General features: G+C 39.4%; 1 protein-coding gene and 1 long non-coding RNA gene across 5 annotated transcripts in view; both read left to right on the forward strand.

Moving 5' to 3' along the window:
- Nucleotides 1-24,712, forward strand: part of PTPRG (protein tyrosine phosphatase receptor type G) — a 700,100-nt gene that overhangs the window by 242,008 nt on the left and 433,380 nt on the right. The window lies entirely within an intron of this gene.
- On the forward strand, nucleotides 5,757-22,933 carry LOC145721597 (uncharacterized). Its single transcript, XR_014145386.1, has 2 exons — nucleotides 5,757-12,166; nucleotides 22,575-22,933. It is a non-coding gene; the product is annotated as an uncharacterized LOC145721597 (long non-coding RNA).

The following is a 24,712-nucleotide window of genomic DNA, read 5'->3' on the forward strand; positions in this document are numbered from 1 at the left end:
TAGCCTGGTGTTGGGTATTAAAGAGGGCACATATTGAATGGAGCCCTGGATGTTATACACAAACAATGAATCATGGAACACTACATCAAAAACTAATGATGTAATGTATGGTGATTAACATAACATAATAAAATAAAATTTTAAAAAAATGAGACAAAAATATTAAGAACATGATGGGGGTATGAAAGAGCCTTCCTTATACATCAGTATAAGGAAATGAAGATTTGAAAGGAGGGGCATCTGGGTGGCTCAGTCGTTGGGCATCTGCCTTCGGCTCAGGTCGTGATCCTGGGGTCCTGGGATTGAGCCCCGCATCGGGCTCCCTGCTCTGCGGGAAGCCTGCTTCTCCCTCTCCCACTCCCCCTGCTTGTGTTCCCTCTCTCGCTGTCTCTCTCTGTCAAATAAATAAATAAAATCTTAAAAAAAAAAGATTTGAAAGGAAAGATGGCAGAATTCAGGAAAAAGCAGAAATGATAGTTTTGGAAATTAAGAGTAACTAGAAAAAATGCAAGAGCAAGTGAATGCAATTGTTAATGCTTAGATGCAAGCAGAGGAGGTGGAACCTTTTAATGAGCAAAAAGTATGGGAATGAAAAAGATTTCAGGTGAAGTTGTATAGATGCTATCTAAAAGATAACCAAATATGTGTAAGAGGAGTCCCATACAAGGAAACTGGAGTTAAACAAAGAATTAAGAAAAGAATAAGAAAACTTTATTGAAAGAAGACTCCTTTTAGCTAACTGTTGAAAAGGCCACTTTGTTCCTCATAAAATCATCTCAGATCATTACTGAGATGTATAGTATAGTAAAAGTACGGTCCTTAATGAAAGGAAAAAAACCTTTGAACATCCAGGACAAAAAACTTTATTCCTGTAAGGGAAAGAAAATTAGATTCTCATGAGACTTTTTTTTGACAGCAATATTTTATGCCAAAAAAACAGTGGAGTATCATATTTAAGATAATCGTGAAAAAAAAATGTGAGCCATGAAATTTATAACCAGCCAAACTGATCTTCAAATATAAACCAGGAGACAAATTATTGCGATTGTGCTAGAAATCAGGGAATATTATTCCTGGGAGTTCTTCCTGGAGAATTTAGTAGAGAATAAGCTTCAGAGAAGCTTAAAACGTCAAGTATTGATGATATACATCCAAGTAAGTAACTAAATGGTTGATGTAGGATCTTTCTCTTTATAGAAGTATTTCAGGTAATAAAGCCACAGTTCTGCCTTTGAGATCATCATGATTTCAGTGTCCAGTGGGTTCAGGGAAGATTGCACCAGTGGTGATCTAGTTTGACCACCCTGAATCCATTTATGGATCTGGGGCATAATATATTGAGTGCATTACAGATAAGGAGACTCCTAGACATTATGTACTTTCTTTATGGGTGTGTGCAACACTACCTAAGAAGTTCTGCCAAAGAGATATGGGGCTTTAGTTTGATCAAGCTTCTAGGTCTATCTCTAAACTTACAGAAGATAAATAGGGTAACATGTTAAATCACACCACGGGGATGTAAAAGAGCAAAACTGGCAAAATCCAGACCATGGGAAACTTTACAGTACAAAAAAGGGGAACCCATAGATTTAGGAATACATTGATTTATCTTAATGTATGGACAGTTTTTGGATCCTGAATCAAACGAACACACTGTAAAATAGAAAAAATGGTAATGTAATTGGGAAGATGTGAATATTGGATTTTTAGGAATTAGCAATTCATATTTTGTGTTTTATGCTTTTATTTTTTAATTAAAAAAGGTTTTATTTACTTATTTGAGAGAGAGAGGGAAAGAGAGAGCATGAGCAGGGGGGAGGGGACAGCGGGAGAGGGAGAAGCAGACTCCCCGCTGAGCAGGGAGCCCAACACTGGACTCATCTAGGACCTCGGGATCATGACCTGAGCCGAAGGCAGGCGTTTAAGTGACTGAGCCACCCAGGCGCCCCTGATTTTTATCACTAATAAAAAAATAGAATAAATAAAAAAGGTTTGAATGACCAATTAGTGAACATGGGATGCTGGATAACTTAAGATTTTAGTAGATGTATTAGAGTTCTCCAGAGAACAGAACTGGTAGGATATAAATAAACCAAAGTAAAACAAGCCAAGCAAATAAAAATAGAGATTTGTTCTATTGAATGGGCTCATGTGATTATGGAGGCTGAAAAGTCCCATGAGACCCAGGAGAGCCAGTGGTATGAGTCCTGAGTCAGAAGGCCTAAGCCGACCAGGCACAGCTGGACTTTTTATTCCTCAGCCTTGTGGTTCTAGTCAGACCCTCTGAACAGATTGACTGATGCTCACTGTGGGGAGGGCCCTCTGCTTTACTCAGTCTACTGATTTATAATCTTATTTAGAAACACCTTTGCAGACACACCGGGAAATAATGTTCTGCCAAATGTTTGGGCAGTCAAGTTGACACATAAAGTTAACCATCACCATAGAAGGCACCTTTTTTTATTTCTCAGTCTTGTGTTCCTTTTGTCCTCTTGGCGATAGGTGATCAAGCAGTAATTATTGGTGTGGAATCACGGTGGTCATCAAAATGGAAAGAGCGTGTTTTGCTGTTGAGTAAATTGAGGCTCCTGGTCGTGGGGGATTGTTCAAGTAACAGCTACAGTATTCACCTTCAGGGGTTCCCTTTTCGCACTTCCTCTGTTAGGGTAGTGGAAAATCCTATGCGAGTGAGATTTCCTGGTGTTCCTGGCCCCTTGGAGAACTTGACTTGTTACCTCTAACACCTTTATAAGACATGGGGTGTTGTTGGTTTTTTTTTGGGGGGGGGATTCACTGTGAACTGTTACGGGCTTATTTCTTTTTGTACACCAAGCCTTTCAAATGCTGCTTTCCTTAGAACTTTTAAAGGCTGTGTTTCTTACTGACTTTGTCTTTCTGTTATAGTATTCATCTCAATATAGGTTTACTCCGGCTATTGACAGGTACTTCTCAACTTTAAGAGTCTTACCTTTTTCACTAATATTAACAAAATCATATCTGTTCTCCGTTAGTTCACATTTTATAGGCTCTCCTCAGGTTGATAGAAAACCTGAGAAGTTTTGCATTGTTTTACATTATTGAATCCTTTATGGTACATCGTCTTCCTTTCAATTTTGAATGCCAGAAAACCAAGGTTTACATGGTAAGTGACTTGTTAGGGGTCAAAAGCCAAAGAGGGAAAGTTGGGAGGATGGACCCTAAGGGTACAAAATAGAGGCATAAGAAGAGGAAAGAGACAGAAAGGTTAAAGTGGTATGGACAGTAGGGTGTGATGAGTGGTGAGCTATGTATATGAATAACAAGTAAGTGACGATCATACCCATGATTGTAAGGGTAGAGAACATTCTCCCAGGAAGCATGGTAAGCGCTTTTGTAGCATTACCCCACCGGATGTCCGGGCACCTTTTTGAGGTACACTATTTCCATTTTATAGATGAGTAGACAGAAGCCTTGCACTGGGCTGGCCTAGCCAGTCAGTGTGGGGCCGTGACCCCATAATTTAACTGCCTCCCCACACATCGCAGTAATGTGTCTCACTCCTTCTCTCAGGGATTAGGTAACTGTACCCCAGACAGGTTAAGTAACTTCCCTCAGCACTTATGTTTCAATCAATGGCAGAGCCAAGAAAAGAATCTCTGTTTACTGACTGGGAAACATGACGACTCTGTTCAGTGAGTTTGTTTTTAGAATAGCTTCTCTAAGGCAACGTTCTTGTCTTTTCAGTACTGTTTCTTTGACTTCCTTGCCTGTTTCTTATTGTTCACCTCTTCACTTTCCACCCACATTCCCAAGTATGAAGGAAGTAATGGTTGAGTTTCACGTGATAATCGGAAAAGATAAAAGGCAGCCTGAAAATAATCCTGGTCTGTTGGGAATGTTGGCTTGATGTCTAGAGAAATTTTTTTTCTCGTCCCTGACTTTAGACTTAACTTTTCCATTAATGAGGAGCCACATGTTAATGTTGTCCCTGAACTTTATTTGCAATAATTCACCAATGGAAGCACTCATAGCCAGCTCTGCTAATGAATATAGAACAGTGACCTTCTGTAGAAAAGGAAAGAAAAAAAAATCTTTTCTCTTCTCCCAGGGATCCTTCCTGTCTGGAAAAACCAAATAGACAAGAAAAATAAATCAGGCACTTGAAGGAAAGAAGCTACATCCCTGAGAGTGTTATATTTATAAAAATTCTAATAGCCCAGAGATTTTCTTTCCAGTTTAAGCAATGAGGAATTTTCCAATGTGAAAATGGCCATTAATAGGGTATTTTTGGTGCTAAAATAGTTGCTGGTCTGTGGTGTAGCAATCTTGACTCTTCCAGCCAGAGGAGAATTTCCTCTGACTGTGTTCTCAGACCTTCCCCCAAAGGGACATGGGGAAGGCAATATTTGTTTTATTATTTATTTATTTATTTATTTTTAAAGATTTTATTTGTTTATTTGACAGAGAGAGAGAGAGACAGTGAGAGCAGGAACACAAGCGGGAGGAGTGGGAAAGGGAGAAGCAGGCTTCCCACTGAGCAGGGAGCCCGATGCGGGGCTCGATCCCAGGACTCTGGGATCATGACCTGAGCAGAAGGCAGACGTCCAAAGATGGAGCCACCCAGGCGCCCCGGCAGTATTTGTTTTAGATCCTTTACGTGGCTGAGAGTGTTTGAGAATACCTTCCATGTGTTTCTCTTCACAGGGAGAAAGAAGAACAAGGGAGTGACCATTCTCAAGGGTCAATATTCCTGTGATACTCTTTGTGTTACATTTCCCACTCAGGAGTTCTTGAGGCATTTGATTCCCTCAGGTTGAATATCTTCCACCATCCACCTTATCCCATTTTGTGCTCTTTGCTCCTGAAAGTTTGGTTGCCTTAAGAGATTGATGGAGCTAGAGTTAACGAACCAGTTGCACAAGGGTTATTAATTAGTGAAATCATTATTTAATGCAAAGGAGTAAGTAGAACTTAACTGCTATGCATTTTTGATGTAAGAAATCTGTGCAATTAAAATAGGATAGATTTTAACTTGCAGGTAGGTTTTATCTCGCAGATTAGATGTTAAGGTGCTACAAAATAGAACCACCCCTTCCCCCAAAACCCTATTCTTCATGGAGATAAAAGTCACATGGATTCACAATGCAATTAGGAGTGAATAAAGTAGGACAATGGAAAAATATCTTTAATTCTTGAATTTACCTGATTTACAGATGATCTTTTTCAGTGTTTTAAAAAATCTTTATTTTAAAAATTGCTGCTTTATTGGGGTAGAATTGACATAAAATTGTAAGATATTGAAAGTGTACATTGTGGTGATTTGATATACACATATATGTTTTTTAATGGTTCTGAAAAATTAGTTGACACTGTGAGATTTGGGTCAGAGACCTTAAATAGTTTCACAAGCCAGACTAAAATATTCCTGTTGAGTTATTTTTAAGTATTTCTGGAATTTTCTGTAGAAAATACTTGTCATATTTATAGATGAACATGTTCATTCTGCCTGGGAAGCCAGGCTGAATTTTCATTTGTTTGCTTCCTTGGCTGGTAAGATTATACTTCCGAAGACAGCAAGCATCTTTCATCCCACAAAGCCCATAGAGCCTTCTACGACCAGGCTGTTCAGATAGGGTAGTTATATAGAAGCAAACCAAAATTTCCATTGAAGATGACTCCCTTTGAAGCAGGGAAGATGTAGCAAGTTCATTCCACTGTGAGAATTTTTGGTCTCAGTGTGCAGCTTAAGTAAAATTGTGATTTCTCTTTCTACTATGCTGCTTCTCATGTTCATAACCCATGCAAGGTCCAACTGGCTTCCTTAGGTTTAACAACCCACTTAAGGTGAAGCCTCTGATAGTGGAGGAACTGGGCTTGACATCTAGTTGCTTTCATGAGGTGTGGCCCAGAGAGGTAGAATAGCAAGGCTACGGGAGACATTCCAGAGTAGAGAGCAGAGATTGCCTTCTAACCCTTGTGAGAAGGATCAGCACATTGAAGATGCAGCACAAAGCTTACCACCAATATTTACATGGTCTGCAGAGACTTTCTGGGTTATTTGGCAGAACGTGAATACATTACACATCAATGTGTCTCAACACTTTTAGGGATCACCAGTTAAGAGAAACCCGGTGAGTGGGCTAACTGTCTTCCCAGGTTTTATTTTGAAGCCCAGTAAATTATATGCTTCATGTAGATGACTGGTCATATTGAACATGGAATCGATAGAACAACTATACAAAAATGTAAGCGGGTACTGGAGGTCATTTAAGAGATGAGTTTGCTTCTGATTATGATCTATAGATATAGTAAAGACCAGAATATACAAAGGGGAAATGTGGATATTTTAGTATTCCATATGTATTGACTTGGTGACTTTATAACATCTATTACAGTTAAAAATATTTTTTAAATAAGAGATAATATTATGTGGTAACTTAAATTTCACAAAGTTGGGAGTGAGACCAGATTTGAGGTTAGTCCTATTATTGCTAATTCCGTGGTCTTGTTAATAAAATGAAGATAATAGTAACGGTTTTGTAAGATTCATAGAAATAATTCATCTAAATTATTTAGCAATGTGAATGGTACAGAGAGTGCTCAAAATTCCTTGGCCAGTATTCTCATTAACAACTAGCTCTATAGTTTTTTTTTTTTTAAAGATTTTATTTATTTATTTGACAGAGAGAGACACAGCGAGAGAGGGAACACAAGCAGGGGGAGTGGGAGAGGGAGAAGCAGGCTTCCCGCCGAGCAGGGAGCCCGATGTGGGGCTCGATCCCAGGACCCTGGGATCATGACCTGAGCCGAAGGCAGATGCTCAACGACTGAGCCACCCAGGCGCCCCAGCTCTATAGTTTTGAGAGGATAAAAATCTTTTCTGAAAATTTTAATTTTTTTTTTTTTAATCGGTGAGTGTGGTTTTTGGATGGCATGGCCTGCAGAAGCCTCTTCCTTTGTTTCTCTCCTGGAGAGTTATTCTGTATGACTAAAAGCATTCATCCCTTTTCTGTCAAAGGGACCCTTCTCCCCCATGGTGTGTTGCATATGGTGAATATCAATGCAAATACATTCAAATCAGGGAGGCGCCAGGAGACTAATGGGCAGTGATGCTAAGTAGATCTGACATGATAATGACATGGAGGGTATTGGTGATTAATGCAGGTCACTGGGGATCATGGGAAATGCACGTGTCCTTTCACCTGACCCTCCCACCCCCACAAAAGTTTTTGACAGTAATCTTGGGGTCACTTAGTCCATTTCTCCACATCTTTCAGAACTTACAAATCTGATGTTTATACAGTTTTCCTCCTTTCTACTTTGGGTGGCCGCTAACTTGTTAAAAATGTAAGAATGGGTGGATGTTTAATGTTTTGTTAGTAACAGCCTGGAGTTAAGTAGCCTTTTTTATGATGGTAAAAGTACTTGCTTCTTACCCTTCCACTTGTTTATTCCACCACTCTGTATCACCTTTTTTTTTTTTTTTTTTTTGGTAAGCAAAGATGAGTGACTCCTCTGTGGTCCATCTGTTAAGTACTATTGGTCTAAAGTCCCTTACACTCAATGCTCAAATATAAAATTTTCTGAAAAGGCCAAGTTCTATTTTATTGTTTTTAATTGGTCCTAGGGTGGCCAAACCTAACCTGTCCTGAAATCATTTGGTGACAAGTAGTAATGACTGCACTTCAAAGAAAATTTTTTAACTCTGTGCCTCTAGGTAGACGGTAGCATGACTCTGCCCTGCCAAGTTGAGGGTGGCCCTTAGACTTGGACCAGGCATCTGGGATGTGAGCGGGTGGGAGTAGTGTTCTCTTTAGGTGGAAGCCTTAAGAGTGAGTTCACGCTTTGCTGTGTACCCTTTTCTGGCCTCCAAAGTCAGGGAAGTGTGAGGGTGGAGCTTCTCAGCTTGGGTGCCTGAGTGAGGAGGATGAACCTCATCTCCTAGAGGGTACATTTGCAGCATGAGCAAGAAAACGTCTTGTTGTTTGAAATTTCCATTTTGGAGGACTGTTTGTTTCTGGAGCATAACCTAATTTACCATGAGAAATATGGGGTAAAAATAAGACTTCTGTTTTTTTAGTCCCTAATGTAATTTAATACACGTTTTGCTTCCTGGTTCCCGCTGTGATCTTTTCACACTTTGTTCCTAGTTGGGCTTCATCTCCTCGCTCCACACCCCACCATAACAGCCCACCTCATATGGGAGGAGGACAGAATCTGGAGGGACAAGGTTCACTCATGGATCGAAGGGCATACATCTTTTGGGTGCCATCCAACCACTGTAAACATTCTTCCTGTGGCTTCTTGGCACCCTGTGACATCCTTGATTTGCCCTTCGGTACATGGAAATGTCCCTGGCTGTAGGCGTAGTTTCTTGACAGATTTATGTGTATATGTGTGTACTTAACGTATGTTTGTATGTACATATGTATATATATATTTATATATATGCATATATCTGTCTAGAAGGATCGATATTCCTCTTTCTATCAATCATCTATCTGTTCCCCGGAAATAGATTATATAATCATCAAAATGATATAAATATTAACATCAAGTGGATTAAATACAAGGTCTTCTATTCTAAAATACAGATTGTCACTGGTAGTCCTATCTTTATATAGTTAGTTTTTTAAAAAAAGATTTTATTTATTTATTTGAGAGAGAGAAAGAGATTATATAATCATCAAAATGATATAAATATTAACATCAAGTGGATAAAATACAAGGTCTTCTATTCTAAAATATAGATTGTCACTGGTAGTCCTATCTTTATATAGCTAGTTTTTTAAAAAAGATTTTATTTATTTATTTGAGAGAGAGAAAGAGAGAGCATAAGGGGGGGAGAGGCAGAGGGAGAGGTAAAAGCAGACTCCCTGCTGAGCAGGGAGCCTAAGATGGGGCTCGATCCCAGGACCGTGGAATCATGACCTGAGCCGAAGGCAGATGCTTAACTCACTGAGCCACCAAGGCATCCCTATATAGCGAGTTTAGAGGCCTAAGGAGATATTATCTACTTCGTAGGATTGTTTCAAGAGAGAGTACCTGCTGTGCTCATTATATAGTAACTTAAAAGTATCTATATTAAGAGATAATGAGATAGCACATTACCTCATGTGTACTACTTGAAGAGAGATACTTAGTCTCCATTTATTTGGAAATATTAGGTACTGTTTTTACCATTATCATCTATTTTTCCTTAAATCCTAGTTGATTTAAGGATCAAGTCAATTATGCATTATCTGCTTTTGTTCCATATATAATAATTAGTTTTTGTTTTGCTGTTAGTACTGAGTCATTGCTACATTTTTGTAGTTGAGTGTGTGATTTTATTCTTCTACATGCCCTTTCTTCTTACTATATCAAATCGTGTCACATGGATTTTATATTCCAAGCATTCCTATGAAACAAAATAATCGTCATTCACATTTTTAAAGTTTAAAATCCTGGGCTTACAAAGGGGTAAGTCACTTTGCCATATGCAGTAATCAAACCTGGATGCCACAGTTGGAAAGGTATTTAATCTCTGTCTATCCATCTGTCCATCCTTTAATATAGCAACACATGTGTTGTATTGCTCCAATGTATTCGACATAGCCAGCAGCATCTGGAAATGTGCAAATGAAGAAGTCCTAAGGCCTTGCTGCTCCATGGGGAGAATGCAACTGGACTGGGACAAGGTAGACAAGGTCTGTTTTGTACATGGCCTGACCCCTGCATGTGCACGGTGCTGGCACGTGCCCACCACCAACAGTGAGTGAGCAAAAGCAGGGGGACCTGTGGCTGATAATTGCCATGCTTCCCAACCGGTGCTTCATCTAGCCTCTCAAGGGCTACTGTGTGAACCCCGAGGAGAGAGTGACTAAGCGTGCATGGTTGGGGTGGGATGTGTTGGAAAGGCTTCAGATAGGGTGGTATTGGACTTGAGCCAGCGGGAGTTGGCTTGGTGAAGACTTCCGGGTGTGTGTGGGTGAGAGTGACAAGTCTTGCCTACCATGACAGCAGCTTGTGTGAAGGCACGGTGGCAAAGATTATGAGAGAAGAGGTGAGCTGTGGTTTTCATTTCCCTGAGGGCTCTCTTTGGGCCAATATCTTTTATATTTCCTTTTTTTTCTCATAGGTCATAGGTATAGTATAGTTAACTATGTGCCTCTACTCAGAAGAGGTCAAAGCCTAGACCATTTGTCCAATATTTACAGGTTTAAGTTTGGTTAGTATCTGCTTGCTTTGTTACAGATACACATCCTTTGCACATGCTGTGTGTGTGTGTGTGTGTGTGTTTGCGTGCACACACATTTGAGCAAGAAAGAACAGACCTGTAGGCAGCATGAGAATAAAAGATACTTGGTATTTGATCAGATACATGTATCCCAACAAAGGAGAAGTAAATGTCTCTGTGGTATCCCACATAAAACATGAAGCACTAAATAATATTGAGAGCGCCTCGCTGAGCCCTCCATGAATAGTACATTAATGTCAAGGAAGTGTTGAGGAATTCCCAGAGAGCATTGTAGTTCAATAATGACCGTTATTTATCACAAACGTGCACTCTGTTTGTTCACATTGGGTAATGAATGACCTTTCTGTTTCCGTGGTCAGAGCCAAACGGGCCTGTGTCGCCGCTGGTGCGGGCTGGAGGGCTATTCATCATGCCTCACTTAGCCGATCACTGCCTTAAACGACACCACCAGGGAAATACTCCGGCTTAAAGGATCATTCCAAAGGAAAGCCTTTGTGGGTTAACTACTTCAATCGTCTGACCCTCCCTGCTGCCTCTTTCTTCCTCCCCTTCTCTCTCCATCTCTCTCTCAGATTCGACTCTTCTAGACCTTGAATCAAATCACTTGACCGTGTTGTCAGGGAGAAGGTACTAATCCACAGGAAAAGTGTATTTCCAACATTGATGACTCTTGCAAGGTTTTGTTGTTCTGTTTCTGTACGGCAGAGCTTCCTTTTTTTTCTCCCCATCGAACATTTCTACCATCCTTCAAGTGAGAGGCCTGCGGTCCAGAAAATCACTTAATTAGCCAGCCTCTCATGCTCCTGAATGTGGAGTAAAAAGTTGTCTTGCTCGTGGTGTGTTTGGTTCTGTCGGTTTAGCATGTAGCTAGGGAAGACCCTTTCCTTTGATTTATTTTGGTTAATGCCTTGAGGTTCTTGTAGCCTCCCCGTGGTGCCTGTCTTACAGAAAAGCAGACAAAACCCTTTGCACAGGACGATTCTAATCCTGCGGCATATGGCTGGCACTTCGGCTGCACACCATATTTGTCCCTAAAAGTTAGATTTACGCCAAAAGCTGGTCAGATTTTTTCACTTAAAAATGCATTTAAAAGCCGGCTCTGAGAAATGCTGTGATGTCATCTGGCCTAACCCTGGGAATGCTGCCCGTTCTGGAAACCTGTGCAGCCAAGCAGAATTGCCATATTTTTGGAAACGTCACTGTGTGAATTTTGAGGCTGCTATGCTTTGGAGAATTGTACGTTGTGAGCTGTAACTCTCTCATAATGCTATTGCCTTCGAGGTTGGTAATGTTTAATCTAGTTTCATGATTTTATTCCAACCATAAACCCGAAAAGAAAACATATATGTTAATATTAAATGCATGCGTGTGTGTGTGTGTGTGTTTTAAATGATGGAAAGCCGACTTTAGGGTCTCTCTAGGTTTGCTGATCCTTGATAGATATGTTGACAATTTTCTCTTCATCTTTGACTACATGGCTTGAAACTGGTGGTGGTGCTTTTCATCAGGAGCTAACAGCACATCATGATCTGTGGAGCCAAAGTGAAATTTGTGCTTAATTTTATATAGTGGCTTTCTTTCAGTTTTAGGACCTAAAGAGAATGAGTAGCAAACATTCTGGTTCAAACGTAGGAAGCCTTACCTTACATAGTCCAGTATTTTCAAGTCAGGAAGCAAGTCAGGAACGTGATGGGCATTTAGCTACAAATTATATTTCTTGTGTTCCTGTACTAAAAGCTGAGGTAATACCATGTGTATATCTATGATACTTCTGTGGAGGGTTCAGTCGGCACATAGCTCGGAATATTCCTAGCTAATAATTGCCAACCCTTTCGTTGAAACATATTAATAATGAATATAAACATCTGTGTCACAGATTTCATGAGAGAACAAATACCCACTGATGCTGAAGAGAAGGAATAAGCTGCTAAAAAGCAAAGCAGTTAAGTGAGCAATTTTAACTCCTATAACTTGCTTGGAACTATTGGATCATTTTTACCTATTATAAATATATTGTGAACAGAATGAACCTTTTTAAATTTTATTTTAGGTGACCCTGGTTTTCTCCCCATATCACTCCCCTTGCTTGATGCTCAACACAGGTGAGAGTGGAATTGGACCCAAGCCATCATTCTCTCCCATAGCTCCATCTATCTGTTATCCTTTACTATGCTAACCCGATTGCTCCATGTGTACGTGTTTCCCCCATTAATGACTTGGGAATTTCAGGAATGGATGAGTTGGCATAATGCCAGTGGTCATGGAAACCAAGACAAAGTGCTACCAAATTTGGGGTATTTTTTGACTTATCTCTTTTATGGGTGATGATATTTTTGAATCTTTTTTCTCCCATTGAGAAAAGGAGCTAAGTTTTTAATAGGAATTGTTGGTTCAAACAGTATGTATATGTACGTATACGTACACCTGAGCATTCATATCTATATCTATATCTATATCTATATCTATATCTATATCTATATCTATATCTATGATGGATATTGATGGTGGTGAAAGTTTTCTAAATGCTTCAGACAAGAAAACCAAAAGAATTACTTATTGAGAGAGAAAAGAGGATACATTCACATCTTAATTGTTTATAACTATTCTAGGTGGCATATTTGTTTCAAAAAAACCATTTAATATTTTACAAAGTAGTTCCAGATGAAGAATTTTCATTTATACATTGATTTATATATTTGTATCTTATAAAATATCCCAGAAAAAGTCAATCAAGAAATTATATCTGGCAGAATAAGTGTAATCATGTTGTTCAGCCTAACAAGAAGGAGGTGCTTTGCATGCACAACTCCATGCAGATGAATTCACATTTCCATGTAGCTGTAGCAGGCGTAGTCTCTCCACAGCTGTGCTTTTAGTTTTGACATGGTGATAGAAGCTCCACTTTCAAAATTATTGGATTTGGAAATAGGGTTTGGAATATTGAATTTGCTGCTTAAAATAATGACTATCGTTTTTTCCCCCAAATGTTATATGTGCCAGGCACTGCTCAAAATCCTTTGCCTGTACTAACTCATTTGATTCTCCTAACAATCCTCTGAGGTAGGGTATTGTGATAATCTCATTTTTGGCGGGAATCTTGAGGCCTAGAGAGGTGACGCATTTGGCACAGGCTCACACAGCTGGTTAGAGACTGGTCTGGACTTGAACTCAGGCTTCCTGGCACTGTTAACCACCTGGTATGCTGTCTTCAGGGTATCAGACCCTCACTTCACCTTATGTTGCCTATTTTTCCAGTGCTCCTACGGCAGGTTTTGGGGGGGGTGGTGGGATATTGTTATCTTCATTTTACAGCTAACAAAACTGGAACTCAGATTAATTCCCTGGGACAAGAGCATTGGTATTCTTATCTTTATTTTCCTGCTTCTTTTTATTGGACAGATGGAGTGGAATTGGCTGAGATGTAGGTAGAGTCTCTTGATTGAAAGTTTTAAATAAATTCCACACAAGTCCCTAAATATTCTATAGGGCATATACCTTAATACCCATCATTTTGCAGGGCAGTTTGCTCCATCTATCAAGATTAAGCATGCATACTTTTAATAGAGCAACTCTTCTTAAAAACAAGCAAAAGAAATCACAAGAGATTGTTACCAGCTTTTCCTGGTTTAATCTAGTTTATTTCAGGAATTTAGATTTTATGCTCGAGATGGTTTTTCCGGGTATCCTACACCTCAGAGAGAGAGTGCTTGCAAACTTGTACCGAACCTGTGGATCCAGTGTGTCCCTTTATCCCCTGCCTTTTCTCCCCGATTCCTCATTCCTTCAGTGTTGAAGTGTCTTCCATGGAAGCACATTTATAGAAGGAGAGCTCTAAGTGTTAGGTATTATTATCCACAAGGCTATGGGTTTTCTTTATTTCCTATCTACATTACTGCTTCAATTAAAATGCTGTGCAGTGGCTTCATATGATTAATGAAGTGAAGGTCAGCTTTAGGACTTCTGCAGATATTTTTTATTTTTTTGGCAAATAAACATTACAGATAGTTTATTCTTATATTCTTTCTTTTAGCTTGTTTGTCAAAAAAGACATTTGCCTTGAAAGGAGATTGTTTATTATAGCCTCTGCTTTTGACATATTTCTTCTCTCAAGTCATTTCTTCACACACACACACACACACACACACACACACACACACACACAAATCTCCTGTGGTTATAATAGTTGGAATGAGCTTTGATAAAAATTGGTCTTGGAATCATCTGGAATATTTTTATTGTCAAGTTTGTTCATAATTACTTCTTTTTGACCTTAAGAAGTTTCTTTCTCTCAAATAATTCTCCCTGGTAGGGGGTGCAGTTTATAGTACAGAACTTTCTTTACTGTTGAGCTTAAATTATTTAAAAATCTGGTTCTGGTGTGTGATGCTGATTTTTGGTTTCTCATCCTGAAAGTTTTTCAGAATGGACATAGCGGGAATCTAGGGCTCAGTGCTTAGACACTTGGATTTTATTTCAGATTGTCATTCCAAGCCAGTGTTAAGGCTTAACTTTTAGGCTTATTATTTTTTTGTATTTTGGGCTTTGTTTTACATTGACATTCCTTTTGACTGTACTTTTCCATCTTTAATCCAGTTAAATACAGAAATACACCTAAAGTCCAGCATCATAAATATCAGGTTATGATTAAAGATTTAAATATTGTTTATTTTTAGTTTTTTAAAAAGATTTTATTTATTTGACAGAGAGAGAGAGAGCACAAGCAGGGGGAGCAGCAGAGGGAGAGGGAGAAAAGCAGACCTCCCTGCTGAGCAGGGAGCCTGATGCGGGGCTCAATCCCAGGATCCCGGGATCATGACCTGAGCCGAACGAAGGCAGACGCCTGACTGAGCCACCCAAGCTCCCCAAGATTATTTACACTTGTATTCAGAATTATGCTGTCAAGTTTGGTACTTTCTAGGTCTCTTTTGCATTGGCAGAGATAGGCAGCTGTTGAGCTTATGGTGGTTGTATTCCTATGACTCTACCTCAGGGTTCTCGTGGAAGAAAGGGTTTAGGTTATTACATCTACTGCTGGTCAGCCCTTCCTGACTCTAGTGTTCCACCATGGAGTCAATTGTCTTTCTCAGTTGGATCATGTCATTGCAACCATTCAAGTCTTTGATGGTCTGACCTGTTGGCATCTTGAAGTCTGTATCAGTGGTTCTCAAACCTGGCTCTCTATCAGGATTCCTGTGGAGCATTTGATGAAAATACAGATACCCAGGCCCCACTGCACGTTCATGGCTCTTTGGGTATTTTCAGGCATTGTTCTTAAAGCTGTGGCTGGGAACCATTTGTGAGTGAGACCTTCCCAGTCTCTTTTCTTCTTTCCAAGCCCTTGCTCTTTGTATATGCCTTTATTAGAGTATGTACGTCTTGTCTGTTTCATCCTCTCTGGTCTGGGCATCCCTTAGCTTCTACCATGTTTTCTGAGTACATAGCACATAGTAAGTGCTGGGACATAAACGGTTGAAGTGAATGTGGTTTGCAGGTATAATGTTCTGGGGTCTGGTGTTGGTATGCAAGGGTGGTAGGCTCAATTCTAGAACAGGCCACTATGTTTTCATCTCTCCTGCCTGCCAGCTTCATTTAGGAATAATGATACGAAGTATAGCAGCTGCTATTTACTGTGCTCTTAATATCTTCCACGCATCTTGCGTCATGTCTTTTTAGTTTTCAACGAGGAGATGCTTTCAGGGTTTGATTTTGAGGGACTATCAAAAATAGGTTGAAGGAACAGCAGCTAGGTGCATTAGCATGCTGGGGCTGACATATCCACATAGCACAGACTGGTTGGCTTGAAAAACAGATTTTACTTTCTCATAGTTAGGGGAGTTGGAAGTCTAAGATCAAGGGGTGGGCAGGTTTGGTTTCTCCTGAAGCCTCTCTCCTTGGCTTGCTGACTGCCATCGACTCGCTGTGTCCTCCTGTGTTCTTGCCTCTGTGTGTCCTCTTATAGGGACACCAGTCCTACTGGATTAGGGCTCTGCCCATATGACCTCATTTATTCTTAATTACCTCTTTAAATCCCTTGTCTCCGAATACCATCATTTTAGGCATTAGGCCTTCAACACACAGATTTTGGAGGGGACACAATTCAGTCCACAACACCAGGCAAGGGTAAATGACTGGCCTGAAATTGCAGATGTGGTAAATGGGAGGGATCTGGGCCAAGAGGCCAGAAAGCCACAACCTCTGGTAAAGGTACTACAACTATTGTCTTCAACTTAGTATGTGAGAAGCAGTTAACTTGGAAAGGTTATGCTGTTGGGTGGCCTACCTCAGATCAATTGAAGAAGACTTGTTCTTTGTATTAAATGATTAATTCTAGAGGTTCAGCCTGACTGTAAATTAAGGCCACCAAGGTATATTTACTTTTTTTTCTTTGTAAGACCCCTTTTAGATTTAATTAGAAAATAACTTTGCCAGATTTAACCTCATCGTAAGTTTTAGCATGGCCTTGAGTTTTCGATGTTCTTGATTCAGTCAGTTTAACTGCTTTGTAGGCCTGGCCTTCCATGAGACAACAAGTGCCTGGGTTGTGTTATTCTGGCCCTCGTGGTGATCGAAACCAGGCTTTTCCTTTAAAACTCTTCATAGCAGTTAAGGGCCACACACATCCCTTAAGTAAAGATGATCCCTTAAGTTAAGTGATGTACTTCAGTTTGCTGGTGTGGACTGAACCTTTTGAACCAAATACCAAGTTGGAAAAACTTTTTAAAAAAATCGTCGACTAAGTTTTACTTCAGTAACACCATAACCTTCGTTTTCAAATGACTGGTCAAAAAGTGAGATAAGGAGTATATCTTACTGTTCTCCCTGAGCTTTTTTTTTTTTTTCTTTTTCATTTGCTTTCTCCTGCTAAAACTGTCATTTAGAATTAGTTCTTGTCTCGTGTTTCTGTAAATAAAATTGATAGCATGTTATTAGTGTCTTTGTTTCCAGAATTCTGAGAGATTGCATTTAAAAAGGGAACTATATAAAAATCTATGCTGTTCATGCTTAATGGGCTGGTCTTTAAGTGACCAATAGTGTGAAGTTAGCACATATTAATTAAAATATCTGGGAACCAAGTGCTTTAGGAATTCCATAAGGATTGAGAGCAGTATGCAGGTTTCTGATGTATATGTAACTACCAGAGAATTTTTAATGTTGTAAGCAAACCTAAATCCAACAGGGTAAATCTCCTGTAAGATAATAAATAACTTTCATTGATGGGTTTAAAAAAGCTGAATTGTAGTAAGCAACGTCACTGAGGAAAGAACTAAGGATGTTTGTTTCACAGGAAATTATCATTTTTATTGGTGGCAGAAAAAGCTTATTTGATTCATTCACTCCATCAAATATCTCTTGAGTTGATGACACCCGAACTGCATTTACTGTTAGATAGATCTGGAGTTTGGCCTCTGGAGAATGGAAGTTATTTCAAGTGCACAGACAATGGTGGACATGAGAATGTTCTGTGTCTTTAAAACTATGTCTTCCAGCTCCTGGAAGACCCAGGTCAGCCAGGAAGATAAATGCAAAAATAAACCAACAGAAAACAGTAAATATTCTCCAGCTGCCAGAAGAGGGGAATGTCGGGGATGCACCAGCTCCAAGAGCTTCGGCCAGAGATGTATGAAACCGAGCTTGACAGAGTTGGGGCTTAAAAGGGATAGATAGGAATTTGTCTAACACGACTTTACCTAGCAACATGACTTTCTGGTTTGAAAAAAAGGGTGTAAAAATATCTTTTGATGAAGTTTATTTTTAAAATTATAGAGGCAATGTGTGCTCAATATAGAGAAGCTAGAAAATAAAGAAAAACTTGGAGAAGTAAAAATAACAATTAATTACATTAAGGAAAAAGAATCACTTTTGACATTTTGTGGGTTTTATTCCAGTGCTGTTCTCTGGCTGGGTACTCTCTCAGCTCCCACCCTCGTACCCCTACCTATACACAGCATTTTCTTCATAATAAAACTCACCCTCCTCACACATTTGGTTTATTTTGTAATCCTAATGCATCTTAGAGCCATGTGTATTTTATGTGGTGCTATTTCTTTTTCCTCCCAAAAAGCTGCTATTAAAATGACTGTGTATTTCAGAATTCACGGAGTCTTAGAATTTAGGGAATATAGTGCACATATATTTATATATACACTTAACAATTTATATGCATATATATATATTTAGATGTGTGCCTGCATTTTTCCCTGGGTATCATAAGCATTCCCCACTAGTAGTAAGGTCTCGGGACTTACAATGGCTAACCCATGGAAATTTGTGTGATTGTGTCTTTTTTTTTTTTTTTTTTTAAAGATTTTATTTGTTTTTTGACAGAGAGAGAGACAGCGAGAGAGGGAACACAAGCAGGGGGAGTGGGAGAGGGAGAAGCAGGCTTCCCGCTGAGCAAGGAGCCCGATGTGGGGCTCGATCCCAGGACCCCGGGATCATGACCTGAGCTGAAGGCAGACGCCTAACGACTGAGCCACTCAGGTGCCCCTGTGATTGTGTCTTAATTGATATGATTTTGTTGTAGTCATTTAGGTTGCTTTTAATTTTTGACTAAATATAATTAACTTTCTTAAGAACATTCTTTGTGAATTCTCTTTCTAAATATCCAGAAACTATTTTGATCTGTATTCTTCCAGTTACTGAATCTTTGAAGTTTGAATATTGAGGGTTGTAAGTTCAAATTATCTAAAAAGTGAATGCCTTACATATTGAATTAACGATTTGGGAGTATGTATCGTATTGTTGTAAGGCAACAAAAAAAATAGGCTTTCATCTCTTAAACTAAGTGATTTAATAAACAGTTAATAAGCATGTAATGAGGACGATTTGGGGTTTATTATAAATGATGTCAAAGTGTGAATTGTGCAACTATTTTTTGCTTTGGTCATGTTGATTTAAGCATGGGATACATATTCTTTTATTCATCAAAGAGTCCTTGAGTGCCTAATCCTGGGGAGACACTTTTTGGGTATGGGTGAATGGGACAGAGAATGTGTTTTATTTCATTGGAGGAGGGAGGATTAGTGTTGAGACAGACAATAATGTAACTAAACGAATATACAAGACACAGTTACTTTCAGATAGGTATCTCTGTTGTTTTCCCATAATACCTTTTATCCATCCGTTGATTATTTTGCCAAGTACATCACAAATGGAAAAAAATAAAAAAGTATCAGCTCATACATTGTGACTGTTACAGAAGTTAAACCAAAAAAATGCTAAAGAGGTGTTTTATATGTAAAGATAGTCATAGTGAGGGGGGGAATACCGTTTACTTGGCTTTCCAACTCAGATGGCTGTTGAAAAGACATGAATTAAAGTGAGAACTTTTAGTGCACACTCCAGGTGGAGAAATTACGAGCCTATTGCTTTCTTTACACTGATTTTAGTTTTGTGAGGTTTTTTTTTTCTTTTAAAAGGAGGAAAAAAATCTTTGTCCTGTGGGTATAAAGTCATTATTCGGACTAATGGGGCATTGAACTAACCAGAGGTACAAGGTGGACTCCTTTTAAACCTTTTTATTGAATCCTTGACTGTCAAGTCAAAGAAGGTGTGATTAAACATAGTCCTCCTTCCCCCACCCTGTTGCCCCTGAGAAATGTTTTCCTGCCTAGGAAATGGCACCAAAACAGAACAATTAGGTATTCCATCCACTGGTATTTTACAAATTGAAATTAACTAAAGGTAAAGGACAAAGAGAATGCTGTGGATTGGTGAATTTGCTCGGTTACAGGTAATTGGGTGAACAAAGGACCACAAATGGATATGCCACATGGTCAAGGGGGCTCACTGTGGTAGGACCTTGTAGTCCTGCTCACTGCCTCAGTGTAAGACTGAGGTAGGTGGCATGATCTCCCTGAGAAGATATTCCGAGGTGATGGAGGCAGAGAACCTAGAGCCTAAGGGAGCTTCCTGAGGTGCAGTTGGGGGGTGAATCAAGTGTTTTTGGTGGAACCAAGGAGGGAGTGTGGGCTGCCACCTAAGTTAAAGGCAAAGGCTGTGTAGACGGGAAGATGCAGGAGTCCTGTAGAAGGCTTGGACCAGCAGTGAGAACTGAAAGAGAAGGATCTAGCCTTCTGGGATGCCCAGAACTACCCTTACTCTACACCAGCCTGGTGGTTTAGGAGCCCTGTCTAAATGCACATTATCAGGGTGGACAGAGGTGTGAGATGGAAGACAGGCTAGCCGGGGAACCCTCGCGTTGGAGTCTCTTACGATTATGGCTAGAAATTGACATATAGATTCTAGGCAGACTCAGTAAAAGAAACCACCATGCCTTTTTATAGAAACTGGCAACCTGATTCTCAAATTTATTGGAAATACACAGGCTATAGTTAAACGTAATCTGAAAAAGAAGAGCTGGAGGACTGAAACTAACTGATTTCAAGACTTTCTGTAAAGCTACAGTAATCAAAGCAGTGAGGTCCACCAAAAACTTGTACCCTGAAACAGGAAGCAACTCAAATGTCCCATCAGCTGGTGAGTAGATCAACAATATGTGGTACATCCATATAGGGATTCAACTCAGGAAGAAATGTAGAAAGAAATGTACCACGAATACATGCAACAACATGGATGAATCTCAAGCCAGACGTAGAAGATGATGGCATGTATGATTCCAGCTCTACAGAATTCTAGAAGAGATGAAACTCTAATGATGAAAATCAGATGTGTTGTCTACAGGTAGAAAATTGACTACAAGGGGCATGAGGATTCATGCTGGGGTTATGGAAATGTTCTGTAACTTGATTGTGGTGCTGGTTATATAATTATTTTGTTAAATAGTCAAATTGTACACTTGACAATGAGTGGATTTTATTTTATATAAATTGTACATCACATAAGTTGATTTAAAATGAAAATGAGAGGTAGTTAGACCTCCTCCCTTCATCTTTGAAGTTATGCCTGAAAGGAGGGTTTGGAACGGTATTCCTTAGTAGCTGTAAATATAAATTCCCTAACTGATCTATGACATGGACATAAACCACAATGTTATTTTACTTTGCCTGAGTTTTGCAGCATTCTAAGTGAATGGAATTGATAACTTGGAGAATTTTATTTTTTTACAGAAACATTCAATTTTTTTTTTTCTCTTTTTTTTAAAGATTTTTTTATTTATTTATCTGAGAGAGAGAATGGGAGACAGAGAGCATGAGAGGAGGAGGATCAGAGGGAGAAGCAGACTCCCCGCCGAACAGGGAGCCCGATGCGGGACTCGATCCCGGGACTCCAGGATCATGACCTGAGCCGAAGGCAGTCGCTTAACCAACTGAGCCACCCAGGCGCCCAGAAACATTCAATTTTTTAAAGAGATTTTCTGCTAGAGTACCTTGAGTATCAGGTGTTGGCATCAGCTAATAATGTATTTCAGTTTAGCACTGTTAGGGAAGGATTTGAGCTAAGATTTCGAGTTTTAAAGGAAAAATCTTTACTAGTCAATGGAATCCTGCCAATAAAGTAAATATTTCTGGTACAGTAATAAAAAGTGGAGGAAGATTGCCTCAGGGATATACCTCTTGCATTTGGGAAGGACTGAAGAATTTGGGAACTGCCAAAATTATTAAGATACCTTACATACCAGTCCAATCAGCATTTTAGCTTCTTCACCTAAACATTTTAGTTAATTTCCCCTGTGAGTTGTCTCCAAAGTTTCTCTGAGGGTAGGTACTAGCCTATATTCTTTATATCTCTCTTATTTTCCATTTGTACATGGGTCTGTTTTTAGGCACTGCATGTATATTTTATTTATCTATTTTTGGCAGTACCACAATGTAGTGTTTTTTCTTATAATGCAAATCCTTGATATTTATTTTCCTTCTTGCAAATTCTTTCTGGTGATTCTTGTTCCAGAAGAACTGTAGATTTAACTTCCAAATGGTGGTAACATGACTGATGAAAATTTAAATTGACGTGTGTAGCAAAACTGGATTTTTTTTGCAGAATGAGTCAATATGAAACTGAGATAAAAGAGATTTTTTTCCCTCTAAAGTAGAGAAGTGTTCTAATTCAGGCCGGAGTGACAGAATTATGGAGAGATTTCATTAAATTTCATTTCATTAAATATATTTTGGATTTCTGTTTGCAGTGCAAAGGCTTGGGCATGTATTAATAATGCTAGTGGTTATAATGGGTTCTCAAATCTCAGTGGTTCAAAGTTTGCTTTTAACTCATGTACAGTTAGGAATGCAGGTCTAGGTTGTCATGCACAGACCCAGGCTCCTTCTATCTTGTAGCTCTGCATCCCCATCAAGCTTGAGAGCATATTATGGCTCAGGCCTAGAAGTGGTGCACTTGACTTCTGCCACATTCCACTGAGTTATATGATTTCTTTTGTCCTCTCCTATATTGCAGTGAGGGAGTTTGGGACATTTACTGGATGTGTCATCAGGACGAAAAGGAAACAAGTTTCACTGTAGCAGAAGACAACTCTGCTGCAGCATATTAGCGCCCTGAGCATGCTAAATATACATTGGGTTGCTTAAATGTGGGCCCTCAGAATTTTGCCTCTCTGGCTATGGAATACAAGAGCCACGTGCAGTGAAGATAGATTTGGACCATCCTGCCTTGGGGATATTTCTGGTACTTACTAAGGTCAAGATTGAAGATCTGAGCCCAGGAATGCTGCTCACCAGGCTGGTGAGAGAATGTATGAGTGTGTTTATGAGGTATGCATGTGCATGTTGGAGTTAATCCACTGCCTTTCAAGAGTGTGGCGTTCTCTGTAGAAACAGTAAGAAAGTGTACTGCTACTGAGTGATGGATGCACATAGTATTGATAGATGTTTGGAGGGACAGATTTCTAACCTTGACTTTTTTGGATTAAATGCAGGACAGGGTGTGATAGCATACTCAGAGACAGACTTATTTATCCCTTCCCCCTGTTCAACACTGCATTGTTTCTTCTAACTGCACTTATCAAATAAAACCAGAAACTGCAACCTCATAAAACAAAATTTTAGTTAGGTCTTCCATTTTTTTTTGTTGTTGTTCAGCCGTGGGGTGCCATTCACAACAACTATCATGTCGTGTTTCACATTTCCACATACAAAGATGAGAAATGCTATGTGGTAATTTGCCTGAAGTTATTAACTATGAGAGCCCTGGTGCAGAAATCTGTATTTCATATTTATTTTGCAACCTAATAACACTGGCCAAACAATACGTTAGGTTTGCCAGATGAAATATAGGACATCCTTTTTTTTTTTTTAAAGATTTTATTTATTTATTCGACAGGGAGAGACACAGCGAGAGAGGGAACACAAACAGGAGGAGTGGGAGAGGGAGAAGCAGGCTTCCCGCAGAGCAGGGAGCCCGATGCGGGGCTCGATCCCAGGACTCTGGGATCATGACCCAAGCTGAAGGCAGGTGCCCAACAACTGAGCCATCCAAACGCCCCTAAGTATAGGACATACTTTACACTAAAAATTATTTGTCCTTTATCTGAGGTTCAGATTTTAACTGGTCATCTGTATTTTATTTGCTAAATCTGGCAACCCTGGTTTCTGGAACTATATTATTTGTGTGACTTAAAAAGGATATTAAATGGCTTGATCGTTTGGAGATAAAACTACAATAAATATGGTGATGTTGAAAGATTTTTAAGTCTCTATACTAGGGTAAGGCTGTATCTGACGTATTTGTTGCTCTATTCCTAATCTTGTTATAGTGCTTGTCACATGGTAAGTGCTCAATATCCATTTTTCACATGATTGTTTATGAATAAAGGGGAAATTGATCCATTCATTTTGGCATTCTGTCTCTTTTCAGTTTGTCACACTTTCCCTGGCAGCCCATTTTAAGCATCTTGTGGGTGGAGATTGTTTCCTATTACTTTTTTTGTGTGTGTTTTCAAAGCAATAGTGATTTGAAAGGCACCTTGTAAGTAACTGGTAGGAGGTTCATGAATGAACAGTTACTGATCAAGGGGTTTTGGTGGGTGCAAAACATTGAGAGAGGTCGATTATTTGGGAGAGCAGCTTGTGGTTACCATGTTGAAATTTAACAAAGAATTTTAACCTATAGATGAGGACAAAAAACCTAACAGTGAGGACGATTAAACTGTGGGGTGGCCTCTTGAGGCAAACTGCAGAGACTGTTGCTTTAGTTAGTCAAAGGCAAATGCCTCCACTGGGAAGTTGTCTATTGATCTTATTATCTGGGGACTTGAAATAACGTTTCAATTTTCCCCTTGAAAAGCCATGATGTCGTTCTTTTTAAAATCTCATACTTCATCCTTAAACTCTCATGCAAAGCCATTACTTGAGCTAAACCTTCCTCACCAGAAATATCTTCAAGGAACACACTCCCTGTAAAGGATGTGTATTGTGGAAGATTAGAAAAAAAAGTGTTTTGGTTCTCTAAGGTACATGGCGTGGGCTCTTTCTAAGGTGAACCCCTTTGGAGGGTGTGAGAAACTTACTATCCTATAGCGTAGTATTTTCCATTATATTACTGGCACATAAGCATATATATTAATAAGTTTTTTTTTTTTTT

Source organism: Leptonychotes weddellii, chromosome 1 (assembly GCF_054177405.1).
Source record: "Leptonychotes weddellii isolate Sample4059 chromosome 1, ASM5417740v2, whole genome shotgun sequence".
Lineage (NCBI taxonomy): Eukaryota > Metazoa > Chordata > Mammalia > Carnivora > Phocidae > Leptonychotes > Leptonychotes weddellii.